The sequence below is a fragment of the Schistocerca gregaria genome, chromosome 6 (assembly GCF_023897955.1).
Source record: "Schistocerca gregaria isolate iqSchGreg1 chromosome 6, iqSchGreg1.2, whole genome shotgun sequence".
Lineage (NCBI taxonomy): Eukaryota > Metazoa > Arthropoda > Insecta > Orthoptera > Acrididae > Schistocerca > Schistocerca gregaria.
Genome location: NC_064925.1, coordinates 249930254 through 249955290, shown reverse-complemented (window position 1 = coordinate 249955290; position 25037 = coordinate 249930254). Strand labels below are relative to the sequence as shown.

Here is a 25037-nt window from a genome sequence, read left to right as displayed (position 1 = left end):
TGCCTCCATTCAAAAACTTGAGAATAACTGGATAGATGTCTATGCGCTGATCGCATGGATACTTCCAAAGTAAAATAATACTAACAATAAGGTATGTCCTGCTCCGTAGCCGAGTAGTGGGTCACATCGTGCTTCAGATGTCTCACATTTCGAAATTTCTCGTAGACTACAGTTACACACATAGCAGTCTCCTAGATACACATCAGCCCAGAACCAAAGATTTTTACAGCCTACTATTGCGCCGTGTTCCTCGCAATGTGATGAAGACCAAATATCGCTCCATCCAGTTGCCCATAGTGTGGAATACCACCCACCAGCCCTTCCTCCCTACACATATCCGGGGCAATGTGGTATCACAGAGTCAACAGGAAACGGCCACAAAACAGGGACTGCTAACAACTCGACACTGATGATCATGGTCTGACCTGCACCTCTTCGCACGACGTCCGGCGATTCGTGCAGCAAATCTTTGCCTGCTATCTTCGAGTGCCACCAGACACGATCGAACCGCGAATGTTTCTATCCCCAGAGGAGAAGAATTTTCCCGTCGCCAAATATCATGCCCTTAGGTGGGTCCAGGGGTGGGCGGTGGGTTACCTATTCTGTGAGGTACCTAAATCCCGCCTCTACTTCTGGACCCATTTACGAGCAGCGCATGCAACGCTCCAACATACGTTCCACATAATTTGATAATAGTGAAAATTAGCTTTTTTGCTATCCCGAAGAACGCATAATATATGTAGTTTGCCATCGTAGGACGATAGTTAAAAACGCGGAGAGTACGTATCTGCGTGCGAATTACGTCGCGACATGCCTCAGTCCACCAAGGGACTGGAACACAACGTGGTAAAGAGGAAGTGCGAGCAATGGACCGTTCTGCAGAAGCAATGATGAAGTTTGTGAGATATTTCACCCAGTCATCACAGCTGGGGAAATCTCTTTCTTCGAAGGTCGCCGGCGAGGAGTAGAGCCGCCAGTCAGCGTTAGTCATCTGCCACTTGGGTGTGCACGCAGGTGGGGTAGGAGTTAGCAAACGGAGAGCACTGGTCGGTCGAGTAGGCGTCAGAAAGAGCGGACCACTCAAGACTATGGGCAAGCTCGCCAGTGCAGAAGGATAGGTCCAAATGGGAACAGGTGTGCGAGGAGTCGGAAAGGAATGTGGGTGCTCCAGTATTAAGGCAGAAGAGGTTGAATTGATTACGATCAGCCAAGATGGCATCTCTGTCCAAATGGGAACAGGTGTGCGAGGGTTCGGAAAGGAATGTGGGTGCTCCAGTATTAAGGCAGAAGAGGTTGAATTGATTACGATCAGCCAAGATGACATCTCTGTCCAAATGGGAACAGGTGTGTGAGGAGTCGGAAAGGAATGTGGGTGCTCCAGTATTAAGGCAGAAGAGGTTGAATTGATTACGATCAGCCAAGATGGCATCTCTGTCCAAATGGGAACAGGTGTGCGAGGAGTCGGAAAGGAATGTGGGTGCTCCAGTATTAAGGCAGAAGAGGTTGAATTGATTACGATCAGCCAAGATGGCTCCTCTCTGACAGAGATGCCAAGTAATGAACAACGTGACTGAGAGATAGCGGCTGTCAGCTCGAAACGTCGACAGCAACCAGGAGTGTTTTGTGGCGATCCCATGCCCCTCCACACCGCATCCAATGCTGAATGCTGAGGATGACAGAACGATCAGCTGAATACCTCGTGGTTTTCAGTGCCTGATCGCGGAGTTTCCTTTTTCAACAACAAAGTATAGGTGGCTGGCGATGTGAACTCTCGTTGCCAGGATGGCGTTGAGAAAGTGTCGGGTGAGGATCGGTCGAACACTCGAAGCTGCTTACGAGACATTATTTTCAGAATACACATTTATTATTCATGGATACACAGTTGTCTTCCTCCACGGCCACCAGCAGCCGGGCGAGTAGAAGAACGCTGGCCAGCACATCTTACAGTCTCAGCTGCTGCGACAAGGGACACGTGTACTCAGTACTCCGCAACGTGTCAGCTATCCGCAGTTGTCTCCGTGTTAGCCGCTCTGCCTCTGGCGGCCAGCAGGTTACCAGGACGTTCTCAATGACGCCATAGACTGTGCTGCGGAAAGTCAGCCAACAGCTCTACACGAGGTGGCCATAGTTGTCAAGAGTTACGTCACAGCCCGTCAACGAGAGAACGCTCATGTCGGTTCGTAGATGCAGGTCGGTAGCTACTGAACCGCCATGTTGACGGTAGTTCAGAAACTCATGAGGTATCATCACATTGATCTTCAGGAGGTCGAGGGTAGAAGGCACCCACTTCTCCTCAAGGTAGGTGAAAGTGAGGCAACAACGGCCTAGGGCAGCTAAATCCTTCGAGCAAAACTGGCTGTTGCATGCAGACAGTAGTCATCTATGTGAGCTGTGGATGGAGCATCGCAGGTCCCACTTTGGAACTGGTTAGCTACAAACTTAGAACTAAGCTGGAAGTCAGGATATATGTACCACTCAGTCTACACCGATGACGTTATCATGTGGCAAGAATGACCATATTTACCCTAGTTTTCTGAACCTTCAACAGTCAAAACAGTGCCACTGTGCCCAACTCTTGCCTTTCAGGCTTCAAGTTCAGTTATGTCTGCAGTGTCTCAGTGCTGAAAGCCATTATTTCATACTACTTAGGCGTTGTGCTTCTCTGTGCATGATTAGCATAATTACGTTATGCTCCTTTCTCCATGAGGTCACTTTGCTACTTCTACACCTCGGTCCTCCAGCTGCAGTTGTGTGTGGCAACTGAGCTGGGTGGTATGCTTAAGCTGCCTGCAATATCGGCTGTTCTTCTTAGTTGTCATTCCAATCTGCCTTGACTTCCATTCTGGCTCTGGCACTGGTCTTAAAACTAAAAATTTTCATATTCTCCCAGAAAATCATTCTCGGACACAACAAAAGATATATGACGAGATAAAGAATATCCGCAGATTCCCCTCTTAAAAGCATTTCTTAGGTGTTTTTAAGTAGTCTTTTACGTATTTGGCGTCTGTCTTCAAGGTCTGCCAGATCAGACGGAAGTCTGCAAACTTTTATCGTTTAAACTCGACGTCTTCGTCAGTCTCAGAGTGAAACAAAAACGTAAAACTAGATTTACGAAAAGCAGATACTAGATTGAGATTCATTGGAAGAGTCCTGAGAAAATAAATTTACCCATGAAAGAGAGAGCTCTCAAAATCCTCGTTTGACCGAATTTTTCCAACAGATTCACCAAGGCGCGTTCCTAAGACGCAATCTCATTTAGGTATCAATCTGTTTTCAGAACTCGTAGAGTCACTTTGTGCAACAGTGAAGCTCTGCGGGTCAAGAAATGGGAAGAAAAGAAACTATGATTCTAGTGAAAACACAACAAAAACACTTTCTTTTTTGCTTTATGGAACTAACATTAACGATCTTGAAGCTAGCGGCAACACGGGATTCAAAACTGGCATAGGGTGTACAGCTACAAATCTAGGGCCCACTATGAAAATGTAATTGTGACAAACATCCGATTAGAAGTCATAATCTTCACATTTTGATTTTTTCATCCTTTTAGATATCGCTAAAAAGTGTGGAATGTCGAGTGCGTATATCATATCATCTGTCCACGGTTTGAGCTGCAGCAATGCAGCAATTGTCCCCCCCCTGCAGCGGTGTTACTGCAGCAAGTCAGGTCTCGTGGCGTTGTCCATGTCACATAGATAAGATTTCCTTTAAGACCTAGACAAATGGAGCTCCGAATTCTAAGACGTACCCTCCCTCTCCCTGCTTCTGTTGATTTAATCATTCGATACTCCAACTTCGATAGCCTCCTTTACTGCACTGTTCTAAAAGTGCGGTCTCTAAGCATTCTGCTGGTATCTTCGTAGGTCATTTCACGCTCACTGATGACTCACTCTTCGAGATTATTGGTTCAGTTGGATGCTTAAGTAAGGTGTTTCTTACAACTTTGTTGTACAGTCTTTTAAATGCTTCTCCAGCGTGCGGCAGGCCATGTCTTAGCATGTGATATGATTCACCATTCAGAGGCCAAGAACATCTTAAAGAGCTTATCACATCTCTTTATTTGGTGGAGAGATCGTTTTATATTAAATTTTCCGTGTATTTTTCCAGTTTTCCCTGGAACTGCGCCAGATCATGTTGTGTAAGAAGCGCCCGAGGTTCTTTATCTTCCTTAATGTGAGCTTCCCCGCACGCGCTGTTAACTCGTGTCGCAGCGCACGCTCGGTAAGAACAGTTTGTTTGTCTAACGGTTGCAAGTCAGTTATAATATAACCAGTTTCGTTCTACACTACCATCTTCAGCTCTGTAACCATCAGAAAGTAATTTGTCGCAGTACAGCATTGTCGAAAGAAGGAAATTTCTCTGTGATGAATGGTGGTGGCTCATTGCGTGCAGGCAGACGTCGGGACGACTAGGCGTGCTGCAGAAAGCACCACACAAAAATTTGATATAAAACCAAGCGCCAAAGCTACTGCCTTGACGTGCCATTAGGTGAACATTTCTACTTGCTGCACTTGGTACTCCTGTCACGTCACCTGCAATGCTGCGATAGTCACGTACGGTTCGTACTTGGCTGAAGTTCAAACACATAAAGCCACTGGTAAGAAGCTTTCCTGGAATACGCTGGCAAACCCGCGGCCACCAATTGTCCAGCTCAGTTTTTTAGTCCGTGAGGCGCTTGCTGACCTGGATGCATTGTTATAGCAGAGATGCCTCAGTCATACAATTTCCCAGCGACGTAGTGACAACTCACAAGACACGATGTCCCATTACCTCATTTTTAAGCTCTGTCCGAGTCCGTCGCAAGGAACGTATCGAATACGGGAGTGTATTACCGGTAATCCTACATCTGAACTGACGTCCATCCATTCTACGAAATAGCTTCTTACGTCTTCGGTCATTTATCGGTAATCCTTCTGCCACGTTGCTGTTCTGCCTGCTACACTCATCGCGCGTGGCAGAGGTTCCTCAACGCATTGGCTCATTTTTGAAGAAACGAGGCGTCCGTATTTAGGTTTCCCAATTTTTCCCACGGCATAATTATTCGAAAAAAGGTATGTTTGACTTTCCCATTAGCTTTCCTACGGGAGATAACTCAAGACCTATCAGTTTATATTATAGCTGACATTTTTTTAACTACCGTTATTAGTTAGGAAGTACGTGAGAAACTGTCACGTAGGTGCTTACCCAACTCCAGTAACAGACGATGCGAGAGAGGCTATGTGCATCACGGTTTTGTTTATTGTTTAAATTCCGAGAGCGTACGTTCATAGAAGACTCAACTAATATATTGTTTCCCCGATATTTATCTCGCGTAAAAACCATATTCAGTTGCCGAGAAACCGTATACACGACAATATATCACGCCTTTATCCTTAAACTGTTACTATTTTGTAACCCCCACTACAAGACTCCTGTTATATCCTAGCTATGGATGAAAAACGGATGTACTACATACCGTTTGTGCTTTCTTCTGGCCGAGCACCATCTTTGTAACTTAAATTTTCTGCTTCTTCGAAGTCATTAGACTGGAAACAGACCACGAGGGAAACCAACTTCACAATTTCGTGTCTTGTTACCCGTTCCGTAATTAGTTTTGTATCTAGATTGCAATTAAATTAGGGTTTCGCAAATTGAACGTATTACTTTTTCAGAGCATTGTCTCTCAAAATATTGGTAAGCAAAACTGAAGCGACCACACTTATAAATCCTCTCTGTTAATGCTGGAAAAAAGAAACGAGGAGACGCCGTCAAAGCATAAAATTCGAGCTAGTGTGAAAAAGAAAAGCTGTTGATGGTTGTACTGAGTTTACGTTTATCGTAAAATCGATAAATAAAATTTACATGTCCGTGATGACAGTACTGCGTTCTGAGAATACTACACGATTTATTGTGCAAACCTGCAAGACAGATATCTTTTCCTGAAGTTCGACGGGAAACAGATAAACGCCTCATTTAATCGCTAGGGTTCACCGACTTCCTCTGTAACATCTGCAAGGAACAAACATTGCATAACAGAGGTTGGATAACAGCAGGACTTCACGCAATCTTCTTCTTGAGCTGCACTAGGTTCGTTGCATAAAGGTGACATCAGCTTTTGTCCCTATTGACATCCGCTTTCGTCCCACGAGACATTCTGTGATACGCTTGCGCAACTGTGGTGGAGGAAAAGAGAGAGAGAGAGAGAGAGAGAGAGAGAGAGAGAGATAGAAGGTGCAGAAATCAAGCCTTGTTATCATTTGATTGTATTGTATTGAACTGGGGACCTAGAAGCGACGGAGAGGTTTCGTCCCCGCCGTAGCTCTCAGTGGTACACAACCCCACAACAGGCTGCAGCAGTCCATTCACCCCACCGCCGCCCCACACCGAACCCATGGTTATTGTTCGGTTCGGCTCCCAGTGGAGAAAGGGATAGGATGATAAGACATATTTAAGGTATCAGAAAATACTTTCCATCAGATAAGAGCAAGACGTACACGGTAAAAGTTGTAGAGGGAAATTGCAATAAACAGAAGTAATTGAGGACGTTTCGTGTTAGTGCTCGTATGAGACAAGGAGGTTGGCGCAGCATAGGAAACGGTAGCGGGCCGAATCACACGTCAGAAGACGAACGATCTAAAAGTAGTTCAGTTTCTTGAGAAACGTTATAGTTCAGGTTTACTGCTATTCAGTACTCTAATACAATGATCATTCTTCAGTTGCTATGCTTTTCTTTCTACGTCACATCATCTACGTCTACATCTTCATCTACATAGAAACTCCGCAAGCCAACATACTGTGCATGACTGAGGGTTCTATGTACCACTACTAATCATACCCTTTCCCCTGTTCCACCTGCAAATGGAGTGAGGGGAAAACGCCTCCGTAAGAGCCCTAATTTCTCATATTTAGCCTTCTTGATCCTTATGGGAAATATACGTTGGCGGCAGTGAATCGTACTGTAGTCAGCCTCAGGCCGGCCGGAGTGGCCGAGTGGTTCTAGGTGCTACAGTCTGGAACCGCGAGACCGCTACGGTCGCTGGTTCGAATCCTGCCTCGGGCATCGATGTATGTGATGTCCTTAGGTTAGTTAGGTATAAGTAGTTCTGAGTTCTAGGGGACTGATGACCTCAGATGTTAAGTCCCACAGTGCTGAGAGCCATTTCTAGTCAGCCGCAAATGCCTGTCCTCTACGTTTCATCAATAGTTATGTGAAACGAACGTTGTCTTCAGTCCAGGTATTTCCGTTTGAGTTCACGGAGCGTCTCCGTAATAGTTGACCGAATCTGACGATGACAAATCTAGCGGCACGCCCTTGAATTGCTTCGATCTCTTCCTTTAATCCGACCTGGCAGGGATCCCAAGACACTCGAGCGGTAGATAAGACTGGGGCGTACTAGTATTCTATACGCTGTATCCTTTATAAATGAGCCGGCCGCTGTGGCCGTGTGGTTCTAGGCGCTTCAGTCCGGAACCACGCTGCTGCTACTGTCACAGGTTCGAATCCTGCCTCGGACATGGATGTGTGTGATGTCCTTAGGTTAGTTAGGTTTAAGTAGTTCTAAGTCTAGGGTACTGATGACCTCAGATGTTAAGTCCAATAGTGCTAAGAGCCATTTGAAACTTACAAATGAGCTACAGTTTCCTAGAATCGCCCGAATAAACCGAAGTCGACCATTCGCTTTCCTTGCTATCGTCCTTACATGCTCGTTCCAATGCATATCGCTTTGTAACGTTATGCGTAGATACTTAATTGATGTGAGTGTGTCAAGCATCTCACTGCCAATACTGCAATCGAACATTACGGAACTGTTTTTCCTTTAAATCTGCATTAACTCGCAATTTTCAGCACTTAGAGCACCACACGTACCGGAAATGTTGCCTATGTCATCTTGTATCCTCCTACAGTCACTCAACGACAACGCCACTACATCATCGGCAAGCAGTCGTAGATTACTGTTCAGCCTGTCCGTCAGATCATTTATGTACACAGAGAATACGAGTGGTATATTGATAATTTTTACTTATGGACCGTCTGAAAGTAACTGAATAAAACAATTTTCGTGCCATACGCGTTTCGCCTTTATTTTCTGCAAGGCACCATCAGTGGCAGGTTGTGTGGACAATTTCTTACATATTACGCTCCTGTTGCATTTTTGGTGTTCTTCTTCTCATGAATGCCAATTTGCGGTTTTGTTTTTTTCCACATTATGAACTGAACGCTTGTTTCAATGCAATGTCGAGTGGTCCTATCACACTTGCCTGCGGCGCTCCTGGCGATACACTTGTCTTTGGTCAACACTCGCCACGGAGGACAACGTACATGGTTCTATCAGTTAAAAAGTTATAGAGCAACTCAGATCTCTGGTAATCTATTGTGTATGCTCAGACCAAAATGTTCAAAAAATTCAAACGTGGGTGAAATCTTATGGGACTTAACTGCTAAGGTCTTCAGTCCCTAAGCTTACACATTACTTAATCTAAATTATCCTAAGGACAAATACACACACTCATGCCCGAAAGAGGACTCGAAACTCCACCGGGACCATCCGCACAGTCCAAGACTGCAGCGCCCAAGACCGCTCGGCTAATCCCGCACGGCTATGCTCAGACCTTCGTTAACAATCTGGAATGGGGCAATGTTTGAAATCCTTTCCGAAAATCAAGGAACGTGAAAGCTGCCTGTTGTTTTTCATCCAGGGTTCGCAGGATATGATGCGGGAAAAAAAAGAGCAAGCTGAGTTTCGCGCGAGCGTTGCTTTCAAAAACCGCGTTGTTTCGCGAACATATGCTTTCCTGTCTCAGGAAATGTATTATATTCGAGGTCAGATTATGCTCAATAATTATGCAGCAAACTGATGTTAATGATATTGGTTTGTAATTTTTAGGGTTTGTTCGTTTACTCTTCTTACATACAGTTGTGATCAGCGCTTTTTCCCAGTCGCTTGGTCCTTTACGCTGGGCGATAGATTCGCGAAAACAGCCAAACTAAGTAAGAGGCCAGTGCCGAACAGCACTCTCTGTGAAATCGAATTGAGATTCCATCCGAAAATAGCGACTTAATTGTTTCGAACTCTTTCAATTTCTTCTGGGCGCCAGAGATCTCTGTTTCCTCCATGAGAGACTCTGTGCGTCGTTCTGAAGATGGAAGTCTGTATGATCGTCCTGCGTGAATAATTTTTTAAACGCAACATTTAGAACTTCTGGTTTCCAGTTCCTGTCTTCTTTTGTCAGACCAGACTGATCGACTAGTGCCGGCCGGAGTGTTCTAGGCGCTGCAGTCTAGAGCCGAGCGACCGCTACGGTCGCAGGTTCGAAACCTGCCTCGGGCATGAATGTGTGTGATGTCCTGTTAGTTAGGTTTATGTAGTTCTAAGTTCTAGGCGACGACCTCAGAGCCATTTAATCGGCTAGTGAATGGATACAATCTTTCGGCCCAGTTACTGATTTTACATACGACCAGAATTATTTTCTCGGCTTCTCTGTAACATCTTGTGCTAAGATATGACGGTGGAAATAGTTGTATGGTTCGCCCATCGATGTTTTTATAGACGCACAGATTTCTGTTAAGTTTCTCCTGCCGACGTTTGAGGGTTCTTTTTTTGAGGCATGAGCGCAAGAATCTCTGCTTCCTAAATATTTTTCGAATTTTGTTATTAAACCGCGGTGGGGCTTTTCCGTCCTATATCTGTTTAATAGACACATCCTGCTCCAGAGCGATATTTAGAATCAGTTTAAACTTTACACATAATTCCTCTACGTCTGTCACATTGGAACTAAATGAATTCCATTCACTGTACAAGCAGGATGCTAACAACTGCTTATCTCTCTTCCCTGCATAAAACTCTCCTCTACTTATCGATATATTTATTAATTTCAGTAAACATTGTGGCTACGATGATATCAAGGGCATTGATACCTGCCTCTAAAGTGACACTGGTCTGTCTAGCTACGGGTTGTAAACATTTCCACTGCCTGTTGGTTGTTGTAGTAGTTGCGCTAAACAGAAACCATTCAACTTCCCAAGACTGGCTGTCCATACCATCTGCAATACATCGATAGACGTCTCCGTCTGCACTCGGTGGGTTTGAAGTCGCTCCCAACTAATATCGCACGACCGGGATTTTTCCGCCCTACTGAACGTAGACTTTTCTTGAGTGGTTCTACAACTGTTACGGCGGAATCTGTTGGCCGGTAAAAACATTCAGTAATTAATTTGGTTCACCTAGGCCGGAATCGCGTCCAGTTAACGTCGGAGTCAGGCTCAAAAAATGGTTCAAATGGCTCTGAGCACTATGGGACTTAACATATGACGTCATCAGTCCCCTAGAACTTAGAACTACTTAAACCTAACTAACCTAAGGACATCACATCCATCCATGCCCGAGGCAGGATTCGAACCTGCGCAGTCAGACTCAGTTTGGGCCTATGTAGAACAATATTTTTGTCGACTGCAATAAACTCTCCCCCTCTTATGGCGTCTATCCTGTGTTTCAGATATGCGTTCCATGACTCGCTAAATATTTGTGTTTCCTGCTTTCAGATCCAAATCCAAATTAACGAGATTTTGTGTATCAAATATGTTATATTTCTTTTTCTTTGGAGCTGCCACTAACATACCGTATATACTGTTATACTAAGCTGTTACTTTCCATTTTAGGTCAGGTGTCCTTTTAAGGTGGAAACGAAAAAAAAAAAAAAAACAGGGGCTAGCGTCACTCCCTGTCTCCTCCCCCCCCCCCCTCTCTCTCTCTCTCTCTTCATACTTGATTTACATTTAGTTCCCTCACCTCTTCGTACTGCTATTGAATAATTAACTACAGCTATTTCTGTTACGGCCACACCAAGAAACAGTACTAAATTGTATATACGAGTTTATACCACAGGAATACCGATACTCTGATCCTACAAGAATTTAATACCGGGTAATAGACTGCCTAGACCAAAGAACACTTTTTAATTGGCTACTGGTTTCGACTAACCGATTCATCTACAGGTATATGGAGCCAAAAATGGAGAAAGTACTCCGTATTTACGAAAAGCTTGAAAAAACGCATATAAAGAACACGTGATGAAAATTTTCAGTATGTAAAGTTTGCAGCCAACCAGATGCATAATGAAAACATTCAAATTGCTCTGTACAGCTCATGAATATTCATACGAAATAGAATACAGAAAAATTCAGATCTTGGGATTAGTACTGTGCGACGCACGCACAAATACTGAAGCATATCTTATAGTTAGACAGATGGAGTAACAAACAAGTTGCACATGTGATATAACATGGATCAGAATCTCACCGCTTACTGTCGCGCTATTACGTCAGAGCTATAAATAAATTATATACAATGAAGGATACATAAAAGCATTAACAGTTTCGTAATAGACAGTGTTTTCATAGATGTCAATATCCTTTTTTACACACCTTACATGCAGTTTGATATATCATATTATATTATGACGGTAAACTGCTAGGGTCTATCACATGTTAAATCACGTACCGGTAACCAGTTTGTTGTTTATCTCACCTGTCTAGCTTAAGTATTTATACGTAAGCTCTGGAACGAACTGTTTCACAATGATCTTTTTAATATGTATATCCATGATACCACATAGCCATGAGCTATACACAGTAACTTGAATATTTTCAGCGTGTATTATTATTTATTAGTTCGTTTAATTATTTTTATAAACCCTTTCTTAATTTTGACTCCTCATATCCGGAGATGACTCTGCAAATAGAAACTGGCAATAAAAATTCTGTGGTGGGAATGGACTTTTATCTGGCAATAAACAGTACCAACATTGGGAGGCTATAGCACAGTATTTATAATTTTTGGCAGTTTTGTTAAGTTTATTTTCACTGTACATGCACGCATTATTATGTACAGGGTGTTTCAAAAATGACCGGTATATTTGAAACGGCAATAAAAACTAAACGAGCAGCGATAGAAATACACCGTTTGTTGCAATATGCCTGGGACAACAGTACATTTTGAGGCGGACAAACTTTCGAAATTACAGTAGTTACAACTTTCAATAACAGATGGCGCTGCAAGTGATGTGAAAGATATAGAAGACAACGCAGTCTGTGGGTGCGCCATTCTGTACGTCGTCTTTCTGCTGTAAGCGTGTGCTGTTCACAACGTGCAAGTGTGCTGTGGACAACATGGTTTATTCCTTAGAACGGAGAATTTTTCTGGTGTTGGAATTCCACCGCCTAGAACACAGTGTTGTTGCAACAAGACGAAGTTTTCAACGGAGGTTTAATGTAACCAAAGGACCGAAAAGCGATACAATAAAGGATCTGTTTGAAAAATTTCAACGGACTGGGAACCTGACGGATGAACGTGCTGGAAAGGTAGGGCGACCGCGTACGGCAACCACAGAGGGCAACGCGCATCTAGTGCAGCAGGTGATCCAACAGCGGCCTCGGGTTTCCGTTCGCCATGTTGCAACTGCGGTCCAAATGACGCCAACGTCCACGTATCGTCTCATGCGCCAGAGTTTTCACCTCTATCCATACAAAATTCAAACGCGGCAACCCCTCAGCGCCGCTACCATTGCTGCACGAGAGACATTCGCTGACGATATAGTGCACAGGATTGATGACGGTGATATGCATGTGGGCAGCATTTGGTTTACTGACGAAGCTTATTTTTACCTGGACGGCTTCGTCAATAAACAGAACTGGCGCATATGGGGAACCGAAAAGCCCCATCGTCCCTGCATCCTCAAAAAGTACTGGTCTGGGCCGCCATTTCTTCCAAAGGAATCATTGGCCCATTTTTCAGATCCGAAACGATTACTGCATCACGCTATCTGGACATTCTTCGTGAATTTATGGCGGTACAAACTACCTTAGACGACACTGCGAACACCTCGTGGTTTATGCAAGATGGTGCCCGGCCACATCGCACGGCCGACGTCTTTAATTTCCTGAATGAATATTTCGATGCTCGTGTGATTGCTTTGGGCTATCCGAAACATACAGGAGGCGGCGTGGATTGGCCTCCCTATTCGCCAGACATGAACCCCTGTGACTTCTTTCTGTGGGGACACTTGAAAGACCAGGTCTACCGCCAGAATCCAGAAACAATTGAACAGCTGAAGCAGTACATCTCATCTGCATGTGAAGCCATTCCGCCAGACACATTGTCAAAGGTTTCGGGTAATTACATTCAGAGACTACGCCATATTATTGCTACGCATGGTGGATATGTGGAAAATATCGTACTATAGAGTTTCCCAGACCGCAGCGCCATCTGTTGTTGACAATTGTAACTACTGTAATTTCGAAAGTTTGTCTGCCTGAAAATGTACTGTTGTCCCAAGCATATTGCAACAAACGGTGTATTTCTATCGCTGCTCGTTTAGTTTGTATTGCCGTTTCAAATATACCGGTCATTTTTGAAACACCCTGTACATCGATAGTCAAGCAGCAACAGATAGTGAAGCTGTGCCAGCAGGTAAAATTGTCTGCCGACAATGTTTCGTGACTTACCGTTTTTATTCGCGATGTGCTTAAGGTGTAGGTAGTTGCAGTTGATCGGTGGGATCCATAAGATGTCATGATACACGTGTCGACGAGCCGAATATTATCATGTTAATTATTGTTTCAAACAGGATGTTCGCGATGAGATTAATTAGTCGTGTCAGCATTTTTTCTGAGTTTCAGTATGAAAGAATTTCTGGAAGATCGTGGCGTGCAGGCAATTTTCAAATACGTATTTTTCATTATTGGTGTCGTCATTCCAAGTTACAACCTTCGGTCTCCGGATAATCACCCGAAAATAACTGCTCTTTCCACAGTATTTTTCAAATTGATATAATCATGGTCAGCAGAACATATATTTAAGACCCGCTCTTTAGGAGCGTATAAAATAGTGTAGGAATAGAAGAAGAGGATTAATGTGACACTGCACGAGATCTATGCAACTACTACTACTACTACAACCACTACTACTATCATCGCTACGATTTTAGTACAGGCAGAATTTTTAATAATAAACTACTGACCATTAAAAATGCTACACAAAGTCGAAATGCAGATGATAAGCGGGTCTTCATTGGACAAATATATTATACTAGAACTGACATGTGATTACATTTTCACGCAATTTGGGTGCATAGAACCTGAGAAATCAGTACCCAGAACAACCACCTCTGGGCGTAATAACGGCCTTGATACGCCTGTCAAACAGAGCTTGGATGGCATGTACAGGTACAGCTGCCCATGGAGCTTCAACACGATACCACAGTTCATCGAGAGTAGTGACTGGCGTACTGTGAAGAGCCAGTTGCTCGGCCACCATTGACTAGACGTTTTCAGTTGGTGAGAGTTCTGGAGAATATGCTGGCCAGGGTAGCAGTCGAACAGTTTCTGTATCCAGAAAGGCCCGTACAGGACCTGCAACATGGGGTCGTGAATTATCCTGCTGAAATGTAGGGTTTCGCAGGGGATGAGCCGGAGCAGAGCCAGAGCGAATACTATAAGTCCAGGCCCCGGACCAGACCTCCCTTGACTTGTGTCAGTACATAACTCCCTTCGACTTTGCTTGTCTATATTTATGTTTCACTGAAACACCACAGGGCTCTGCCCGTCTGACTTCTAGTAGGGCTGAGCCACGAGTCGTAACACATCTGAAATCTAACGTCCACTGTTCAAAGTGCCGTCAATGCGAACAAGAGGTGACCGAGACGTGTAACCAATGGCCGGGTGATACGCCAGTACAGCGATGACGAATACACGCTTCCAATGTGCGTTCACCGCGATGTCGCCAAACACGGATGCGACCATCGTGATATTGTAAACAGAGCCTGGATTCATCCGAAAAAATGACGTTTTGCCATTCGTGCACCCAGGTTTGTTGTTGAGTACATCATCGCAGGCGTTCCTGGCTGTGATACAGCGTCAAGGGTAACCGCAGCCATGGTCTCCGAGCGGACAGTCCATGCTGCTCCAAACGTCGTCGAACTGTTCGAGCAGATGTTTTTTGTCTTGCAAACGTCCCTATATGTTGACTCAGGGATCGAGACGTGGCGAGACGTGGCTGAACGATTCGCTACAGCCATGAGGATAAGATGCCTGTCATCCCGACTGCTAGAGATACGAGGCCGTTGGGATCCAGCACGGCGTTCCGTATTACCCTCCTGAACCCACCGATTCCATATTCCGCTAACAGTCATTGGATCTCGACCAACGCGAGCAGCAATGTCGCGATACGATGAACCGCAATCGCGATAGGCTACAATCCGACCTTTATCAAAGCTGGCAACGTGATGGTACACATTTCTCCTTCTTACGCGACGCATCACAACAACGTTTCACCAGGAAAAGCCGGTCAACTGCTGTTTGTGCCTGAAAAATCGCTTGGAAACTTTCCTCATGTCAGCAAATTGTATGTGTCGCCACCGGCTCCGACCTTGTGTTCATGCTCTGAAAAGGTAATCATTTGCATATCACAGCATCTTCTTTCTGTCGGTTAAATTTCACGTCTGTAGCACGTCATCGTCTTGGTGTAGCAACTTTAATGGCCAGTAGTGCACTTATGCTACTAATACCACACCCCCTACTATGTCTAATTTTACTATTTAAAAAACATTCGTCAGTTGCACACTGTTCTCTGTTCTCTCAAGTATAAGGTCCTGTTCTGCACTGCTATGGCTGTCGAAGCCTCCACAAGGCTGCCTTTTAGTACGTTTTATTTGGTATCAAACCTTCTTCGACGTATACTTTGTGGCACAAAATTTCTGATTTTATAAATATAAACTGACGATGCCCTATCCGGTCGAAACGCGTCGCTCTTGAGATAATAAGGCACGTTGTGCAACCTTCGACTGTTTTTTAAATGGTAGAATAGAAGGTTGCTGCACCACCATGCCTAGATGGAATGGAATAATTTTTATGGCTAATTTTACTTTATTAGTGCTTTTGGTTTTGGTTCGGTTAGTGATCCTGATGGTACTGAAGATTAGTGTATATCTTGTCTCTCAACATTAGTGATCGTGCCACTTAGACTGAGCAGTGCGCCTACGCCGTACGTTGTGTTCCAGACCGACCATGCTGTCCCTAATGTGTAGACGAATACCCCGGGAAAGCCCGGCGAGATCCCCATGACCCTCGAGGATTACCGCAGTGGCTGCACGCCGACAGAGTCTGCGTGCGCCGGCCGCGGGCCAGCAGTCGCCGACAGCAGAGGTCGAAGGGACGGAGCCTCCAGCGAGGCCGTCCGGGATCTGTTCCAGGAAAAATGAAATAACAAAAGAGCAGCGATTACCTGCGATTACATGTGCATAACCTGCACGTGGCCCACGCAACGATCACCGCATCAACAGTAGCGGCACTCGTGACCGCTCTGTTATGTAACTTAGCAGGTCCTTCTGCACTGCAGCAAGGTACAAACTGTTCGACCCTCCAGATTCACATTTGCCGCGGTTTTTCTGAATTCTGCAAGGCTAACAACGGAGGGGCTCCTTTGAAAAAGAAATTGGAGATTTACTTCTCCATTTTTGTCCAATTCGGACTTGTTCTCTGTCTCCACTGGAGCCCTACCTTCCTTCCTTCTGGTAGACAGTTCTCTGGTTCATTGAACTTTTTCAATTCACAAATGATTCTGAGAGGACAGTATTTCCTCCTACGCAAATCTGGGGTGGTTGTTGTTGTGGTCTTCAGTCCAGAGACTGGTTTGATGCAGCTCTCCATGCTACTGTATCCTGTGCAAGCTTCTTCCTCTCCCAGTACTTACTGCAACCTACATCCTTCTGAATCTGCTTAGTGTATTCATCTCTTGGTCTCCCTACACGATTTTTACCCTCCACGCTGCCCTCTAATGCTACATTTGTGATCCCTTGATGCGTCGAAACATGTCCTACCAACCGGTCCCTTCTTCTTGTCAAGTTGTGCCACAAACTCCTCCACTATGCTATTCAGTACCTCCTCATTAGTTACGTGATCTACCCATCTAACCTTCAGCATCCTTCTGTAGCATCACATTTCGAAAGCTTCTATTCTCTTCTTGTTCAAACTATTTATCGTCCACGTTTCACTTCCATACATGGTTACACTCCACACAAATACTTTCAGAAACGACTTCCTGACACTTCAATTTATACTTCATGTTAACAAATTTCTCTTCTTCAGAAACACTTTCCTTGCCATTGCCAGTCTACATTTTATATCCTCTCTACTTCGACTATCATTAGTTATTTTGCTCCCCAAATAGCGAAACTCATTTACTACGTTAAGCGTCTCATTTCCTAATCTAATACCCTCAGCATCACCCGATTTAATTTGGCTACAATAAATGTAACAGAGTCGCATGAAATTGTTGGTTAGGCTTGGTCATCCGCCTGTTCGGCGAAAGCTACTTTCAACACGTTAACTGCCACGTTAACTTCGTATCAGTGCTCTGTCTTAACGTCTCTGCTTCTTCAACATGATTGTGAGCATTGCATTAAGAGTACAGCGTTGTTGATTAATAACGAAGTCAGAGGCTGAACAACGGTTTCGCCACACACGAAGGTCGGTTAACAAGTTTAGTAAAACACAAAGTAAGTTATCAGTTTGCAATTACAAAACTTTTTTTCTCCGGATAACGTACTTCATTTGTTCTAGCAGGATTTCATACCTTTTATTCTCCCAGAAATTAATTGGTTTCAGTTCGTAAATACGAGTTCATGCCATCGAGTAAAATGTTCAAACAACTTACGAGAATGTACCCGGATGACGTCTTCGACATCTGCCAATATTTCGACAGGGGAACACACCGTCATTTTCGAGACACAAATGCAACGACAGGCCGCAGTCCAAAATAAGTTAAACTCTCGATAAGTGGGGCTATGCCAACCAAGCACCATATTAAGGCATATGCATAAACAAGAAACACGCAGGTAGACCGTAAATAACCAGTATCAGCACATAAGCAAAGAAATTATCGACAGTAAATATCAGTTACCAGCGGGTGAGAAGGTACCATTAACTCTGTCCCTCTGTTGTTTGAACAGGGAGAGAGCATAATTCCAAGCAGAATTTCAGCAAAAAAACTCTGTCTCCATTTATAAGGTCACTTGCTTATTCAGTCTCCTTAATAACACTATCCCAAAAGCTGAAACTGTACGCCATAATGTCTTATTGCTATATTCCATAGGATGACAGATACTAGGGCAGTGTACTGCAGTAGGAGGTTTGCTCCATTGCTGTGTGTGTGACGTTTATGCTCTGCACCAGCGGTAGCAACCTTTTTCGCTCAAGAGCCAATATTGACATTGTAGAGCGACAACTCGAGCCGCATAATAATGTTGAGGCGAAGGAGGGAGGAGGAGGTAAAGTGGCCGATCAAAGGGAAACGTTTTCACCATAGAAGCTCACTACTTATACATTATGAATCTACATATTATAAAACATCACACCATATGTGGTTAAGGGAAAAAATTATATAAAGGAACTTCGTGCATTTTTTAAAACTTACATAACGACAAATTTTTCGTACCTAAGCCAGTGCCATCGCAACAACAAAATCGAATGTTAGTTTTTCTGATTTTGGAGCACATTTTCTTACAATAGTTTCCACAACGAAACTTTTCTCGAAACATGGCAGAAAATCCAAAGAGATTCTAGTCGTATATAGAGTATGCTGGCGGCAAGATAAAATCAATGCTTTTGATGCGCAGTACCAATGGAAAGACCATCAATGACAGTGCTGCTAAAGCAGAGTTACTAAACACAGCCTTCCGGAATTCCTTCACCTAACAAGACGAAGTGAATGTTCCAGAATTCTAATCAAGAACAGCTGCCGACATGAGTAACTTAGGAGTAGATGTCCTTGAAGCAGAGAAGCAGCTTAAATCACATAATCAAAGCAAGTGTTCCGGTACAAACTGCATAGCAATTAGCTTCTTTTCAGAGTAAGCTCATGCAATATCCCCATACTTAATAATCACGGAAGATCCGTGCCCAAAGACCGGAAAGCTGAACAGGTCACACAAATATTCAAGAAAGGTAGAATGTGTAATTCACCTAATTACAGGCCCATATCATTAACGTCGATATGCAACGGTATTTTGGGACATATATTGTCTTCGAACATTGTGTATTACCTCGAAGAGAATAACATAGCTCTTGTGAAAACCAAGTATCTCTTTACTCACTCGAAGTATTGACTGCTATTGACAAGGGATTTCAAATTTATTCCGTATTTCTAGATTTCCAAAACGCTTTTGCATGCCTCACAACCGGCTTGTAGTCAAATTGCGTGCTTACGGAATATCGTCTCAGTTATGTGACTGGATTGGTGATTTCCTCTCACACAGGTCACAGTTCTTAGTAACTGACGGAAAGTCAACGAGTAAAACAGAAGAGATTTCTGGCGTACCCCAAGGTAGTGTTGTACGCCCCCTGCTTTTCCTTATATATTTAAAAGATTTAGGAGACAACCCGAGCAGCCGTCTTAGGTTGTTTGCAGATGATGCTATCGTTTATCGTTTAGTAAAGTCATCAGAACATCAAAACAAATTGCAAAACGATTAAAAAAGAGTGGTCAGCGTGACGGATTGCCGTCTGTAACATCATAGATTAAGGGTCGACCTGCGACAGCAATCTTACAACTTGCGTACGGGCCGCGAGTTGCCGCCACGAGCGCAATCGTATTTAAGTGCCGACGGAGTTCGGCCAGCTCTCATAGCGTCCCATCAGCCTCTTGCCCGCCATCTCCAAGGTGTTTCAGAGGCAATACCTTAAACGACTGCTCATCCACATTGCCCGAGAACCTGTCCTCCCTGATGAGCAGTTTGGCTTCAGGCAGGGACACGCAACCAATCACCAACTCCTGCGCCTTGTAGAAGAGGCACTGGACGCCATAGAACGTAGGGAGTACTTTGAGGCCATACTCCTCGACGTGTCCAGGGCGTTTGACTCGGTCTGGCACGATGGGCTGCTATACAAATTATTCTCACTCGGCTTTCCACTGTCCCATGTACGGCTAATAGCCAATACCTGGAAGGTCGCACCTTCCATGTTATGATCCCTGACGGGAAATCTACGCGACGATGCATCAGGGGAGGAGTACCACAAGGCAGCCTACTTGGACCGCTACTCTACTCCCTCTTCACAGCCGATCTGCCCTCTGCGCCGAGAGTACACTTAGCTCTCTACACAGATGACACCGCGCTCTTCTCTCGTTCTCGGAGCGCGGCAGGTCTCCAACAGCGGCTCCAGGGGACTACAGATTCCCTAACCGATTGGGCTAGAACCTGGCGTCTGGCATTTAATCCCTCCAAAACCCAAGACCTTATCATCTGCCGACGCCATATTCGCATTCGGCTCCCACAGGTGATGGTCCTTGGTACCCCAGTCCCTTGGACTCGTACTGCGAAGTACTTAGGCGTTGTCTCGCGGTTCTAGGCGCGCAGTCCGGAACCGTGCGACTGCTACAGTCGCAGGTTCGAATCCTGCCTCGGGCATGGATGTGTGTGATGTCCTTAGGTTAATTAGGTTTAAGTAGTTCTAAATTCTAGGGGACTAATGACCGCAGCAGTTGAGTCTCATAGTGCTCAGAGCCATTTGAACCATTTGAACTTAGGCGTTACCCTGGATCAGCGCCTCGCCTGGTGCCCCCTTATCAATGATGTGCGTCGTAAGGCAATAGGGCGGCTATGCCTGCTCTACCCTCTCATCAATCCAACCTCTTCACTCCCTACACACCTTTCTCTCAGATTGTACACCTCCCTTGTTCGCCCCATCCTTGAATACGCAGTGGTGGTGTGGGGCCACCCTGCCTCCACCCACCTCCGGCGACTCCAAACTGTCCAGAACCGGGCTCTCCGGCTTGCCCTCCGCGTCCGCTTCGACTTCCCTGCCCAAGAACTCCACATCCTAGCTGACGTGCCTCTCCTTCGAATCCGCATCCTCTCCGCAGCCACTTCCTTTTACCAACAAACCCGACACTCTCCAAATCCTTTAATCCTTTCCCTGGGCACCCGGGTCCATTGTCTAGCCACCACTCGATGGCCTAACCTCTTCGGCCCCCCCCCCCCCCCATGACCCCACATTCACTAGCCACCTCATTTCATGCCGACTACTCTCTCTCACATCATCGATTCATCTCCCCACCATCTCATGCCATCCACCCCCTCCCCCTCCAGCACGCCACCCCCTTCTCCCCGCCACCCTCCCCAATGCCAGCCTAATCATGACAGGCTCTTCTTTTTCCACGTCTCCATCTGTCTCTCTCACACTTCTTTCTCTCGCCCCCCCCCCCCCCCCCCCCACTCCACCACCGCAAGATTGTCTGCCGCCACCATCAAAGACGCCGCCACAAAGAAGACGAGGCCAGGAAAATGGCATTTCGCTTTCATTTAACTCATACTGTTCCTCCTCCTCTCTTTCAAACTGTCACTTAGCTGTAATTTCCGGCTAGCCAATGGGCCGTTCGTTTTCCTCACACTTCTACTGTCCCTTCTACTCTCCTGTCATCTTTCAAAAAATCACGCTGGCCAGTCAATTGGGCCGTTCGTTTTTCCTACCTCTGCTACTATCGCTCTAACTGTCAAACAGCACAAAAGTCAAGTAAAGACCAAGCCATCATGTAACTCCAGACTACCACATCATGTAAGAAGGAGAAGCGCCTCAGTAGCACTAAGACTTCGCCCACTGCACAGGGTACAACCCTCCATTTTGTGCGTCTGCGGGCAGCTCTCATTTTGTTGCCTTCTCATTTTTGCCTATACTCTTATTTGCTTAGTTGATTAGCTCTTATTCGTTTATGACTCATGTTGTTATGCTCTCTTTTAGCCATTCTGATTGTTTTGATTTACTCCCAATTGAGAAATGCAAAAGTGAAATGCCAAAATGAGTACATTTCTCATTTTGCTAACAATAAATTTTTACAGTGGAATTGATTAACATAGTCTCATGTACTGTTCGTTCATTTCAGCCTGTTCATATTTTGATGTTCTTTAAATACTGTAATAATTATTGGAAGCATTTCTTCCCTTAAACTTATGTTAAGTATTCTGGATGTAGGATTTGTTCTGTGACACAGGTGTAAGGTTTTGAATATAAATTGTATACGAAGCTGTGCTTTAAAAGGAATTTATTTTTTCAGTTTGTACTATATCAGACGACAATTTTGTGATATGAAGGAGAAATTTGAGGGCGAACCCATGGAAATAATCTTCAGTGATCCCCTTTAAAAATAAAAATTTGTGTGACGATGAAAGACGTGACACTGTAGGCACCGAATATATATATATATACTACGGGTTCGATTCCCGGCTGGATCAGGGATTTTCTCCGCTCAGGGACTGATTGTTGTGTTGTCTTCATCATCATTTCATCCCAATCCGGCGCGCAGGTCGCCCAATGTAGCGTTGAATGTAATAAGACCTGCATCAAGGCGGCCGGACCTGCCCCCTAAGGGGCCTCCCGGCCAATGACGCCAAACGCTCATTTCCATTTTTACTTCGAATGTGAAAATATTTTGTTGACGCAGACCTACATAGGGAGAAACGATCGTCAGAACTCGCACTGAAAGATATAGGTGTTCGTATTTTCCGATCGCTGTTCGAGATTGGAATAATAGAGAATTATTGTGAAAGTGGTTCGATGAACCCTCTGCCAGGCACTTAAGGATGATTTGCAGAGTATCAATGTAGATGTAGATGTATGCATCTTCACGCACTAGTATCTGAAATAATACATAGCCGTTGTAGCAAGTCGTTTTCAATCGGTAATTTGTATTATTAGCTCACACATAAAACAACAGAGACGATTTTAAATAATGTAGGATAATTAATTCAGAATTGTCACAAAGCGATACAATGGGGGATAATAGCTTTGTGTATAACAATATTTAGAAGTCAGTTTCGTCTGTTGTACGAGGGGCGTTTCAAAAGTCCGTGCAAATATAAAAGCTACTTACGTGTTTGGGGTAAACCTTTTTTATTTTTCGACATAGTCTCCTTTCAGACTTACAAACTTCGTCCGATGTTGTTCTAATTTGTTGATTCCTTCCGAATAATAAGAACTGTCCAAGTCTGCAAAATAGCTATTAGATGCTGCAATCATCATCATCTTCTCGTTTGGATAAAATCTTTGTCCCACCAGCCATTTCTTCTAATTGGGGAACAAACAGTAGTCTGAGGGAGCAAAGTCTGGAGAATAGGAGGGATGTGAAACGAGTTGGAAGCCTATTTCCAATAATTTTGCGACCACAACTGCTGAGCAGTGTGCTGGTACGTTTTCGTGATGGAAAAGGACTTTTTTGCGGTCCAATCGCCGGCGTCTTACTTGAAGCTCGGTTTTCGAACGGTCCAATAACGATGACTAATATGCACCTGCAATAGTTTTATCCTTTTCCAGATACTCAATGAGGATTATCCCTTGCGAATTCCAAAAGGCAGTCTCCATGACCTTTCCGGTCGAAGGAATGGTCTTCTCCTTTTTTGGTGCTCATTCTCCCTTGGTAACCCATTTTTTAATTGCTGTTTGGTCTCAGGAGTGTGTATAGTTATGTACCCATGTTTCATCTACAGTGACAAAACGACGCTTAAAGTCATATGGATTCTTCCTGAACAGCTGCAAATCATTCTTGCAACACTTCACAAGATTCCGTTTTTGGTCAGGCGTGATCAATCGCGGAACCCATCTTGTGGATAGCTTTCTCATATCCGAACGTTTATGCAAAATATTATGTACCCGTTCATTCAAGATACCCACAGCACTAGCAATCTCACTCACCTTAACTCTTCTGTCATCCATCACAATATAATGGATTTTATCAATGATGTCTGGAGTCGTAACCTCCACAGGGCGTCCAGAACGTTCAGCGTCACTTGTGCCCATATGGCCACTCCGAAAATTTTGAAACCACTTATAAACTGTTCTAATCGAAAGTGCAGTCACCGTAAGGTTTATCACGCTTCTCTTTAGTCTCCTGAGGCGCCTTACATAAAGCAATGTTTAATCACCATACGAAATTCCTTTTTTCCATTTTTTGACAATCTCTCGACTTCCTTGTTCACACGAATGCCAAACACAAAGAAATAGACCCATATGGCAGAAACTTGGTGTGTGTTCTTTCCAAAGATGCTACTAACTAAACATGACCTCGATATGCGCCGGTGGTGCCATCTCTCGGGCTTTGCACAGACTTTTCAAACGTCCCTCGTATTACCTGTGTTTTTTTCGGACGTAAATAACACTTATTTGGGTAAACACCAACATGGCCACTTTTCCCGATGTGTAATGTAAATACTCTTTCCGATGCCATGTCGTCACTCTACAGAAGAAAATATCAAACTAAATGAAATAACAAACAGCCACATTTGAAGGACAAAAGATATTTTTTAAACATCGATATACAGGTGAAACACACATAAGTAAGGCAACAAGAAAAATATGGAGTGAATGACTTACCTTACTTCTGACTGCCCAAATTAAAAAAATTTTCTACTAACAAAATAGCAGAACAAGCTTCTTCCTCTTTAAATCTCTCTGAAAACGAAGGTGGTGTATATTAGATCTATTCTGACCACTTCTCAGCATGCGGCTGTGCTGTTTTTTTGCCACACTTCCCCCTACCGACCTTACCGCTAATTGGTACGATACATAAATTATTATGTTATATTATTTAATAACAGCAATTGTAATATGAGAGACGATCACAGATGATTAATAAATATTATGAAGTCATTTTTCTTCTACTCATTGCACTGAAATACGGCAGCCTCAATTTGATTTCATATTATTTGCTACAGACATATACTGATGGAGCACATTTGAAGATGACTGCCTCTATAATGCTCATTCACGAATCCATGTTACTTCCGCTTTCCATTTATACCACAGCAGCTAATCGGTGTGAGATGCGCTCGTTCGCGCATGGTCAGAAATGGAAGACAAACAGTAAGGTATTTCCCCTCTTACTTATATTAATCCTGCGATGGACACGCTACTTACCATTCTGCCCCTGATGGAAGGGGCAAACTTTACTTAAGTCATGGCCGAATTAAAATTAAGTAAATCTTAAAATTTTACGTTCTCTGTAAGTATATCTCTGTAA

At 44.2% G+C, this 25037-nt stretch overlaps 1 protein-coding gene across 1 annotated transcript in view; it reads left to right on the top strand.

The window, feature by feature from the left end:
- Positions 1-25037, top strand: part of LOC126278946 (ATP-binding cassette subfamily G member 4-like) — a 443572-nt gene that overhangs the window by 162596 nt on the left and 255939 nt on the right. The window lies entirely within an intron of this gene.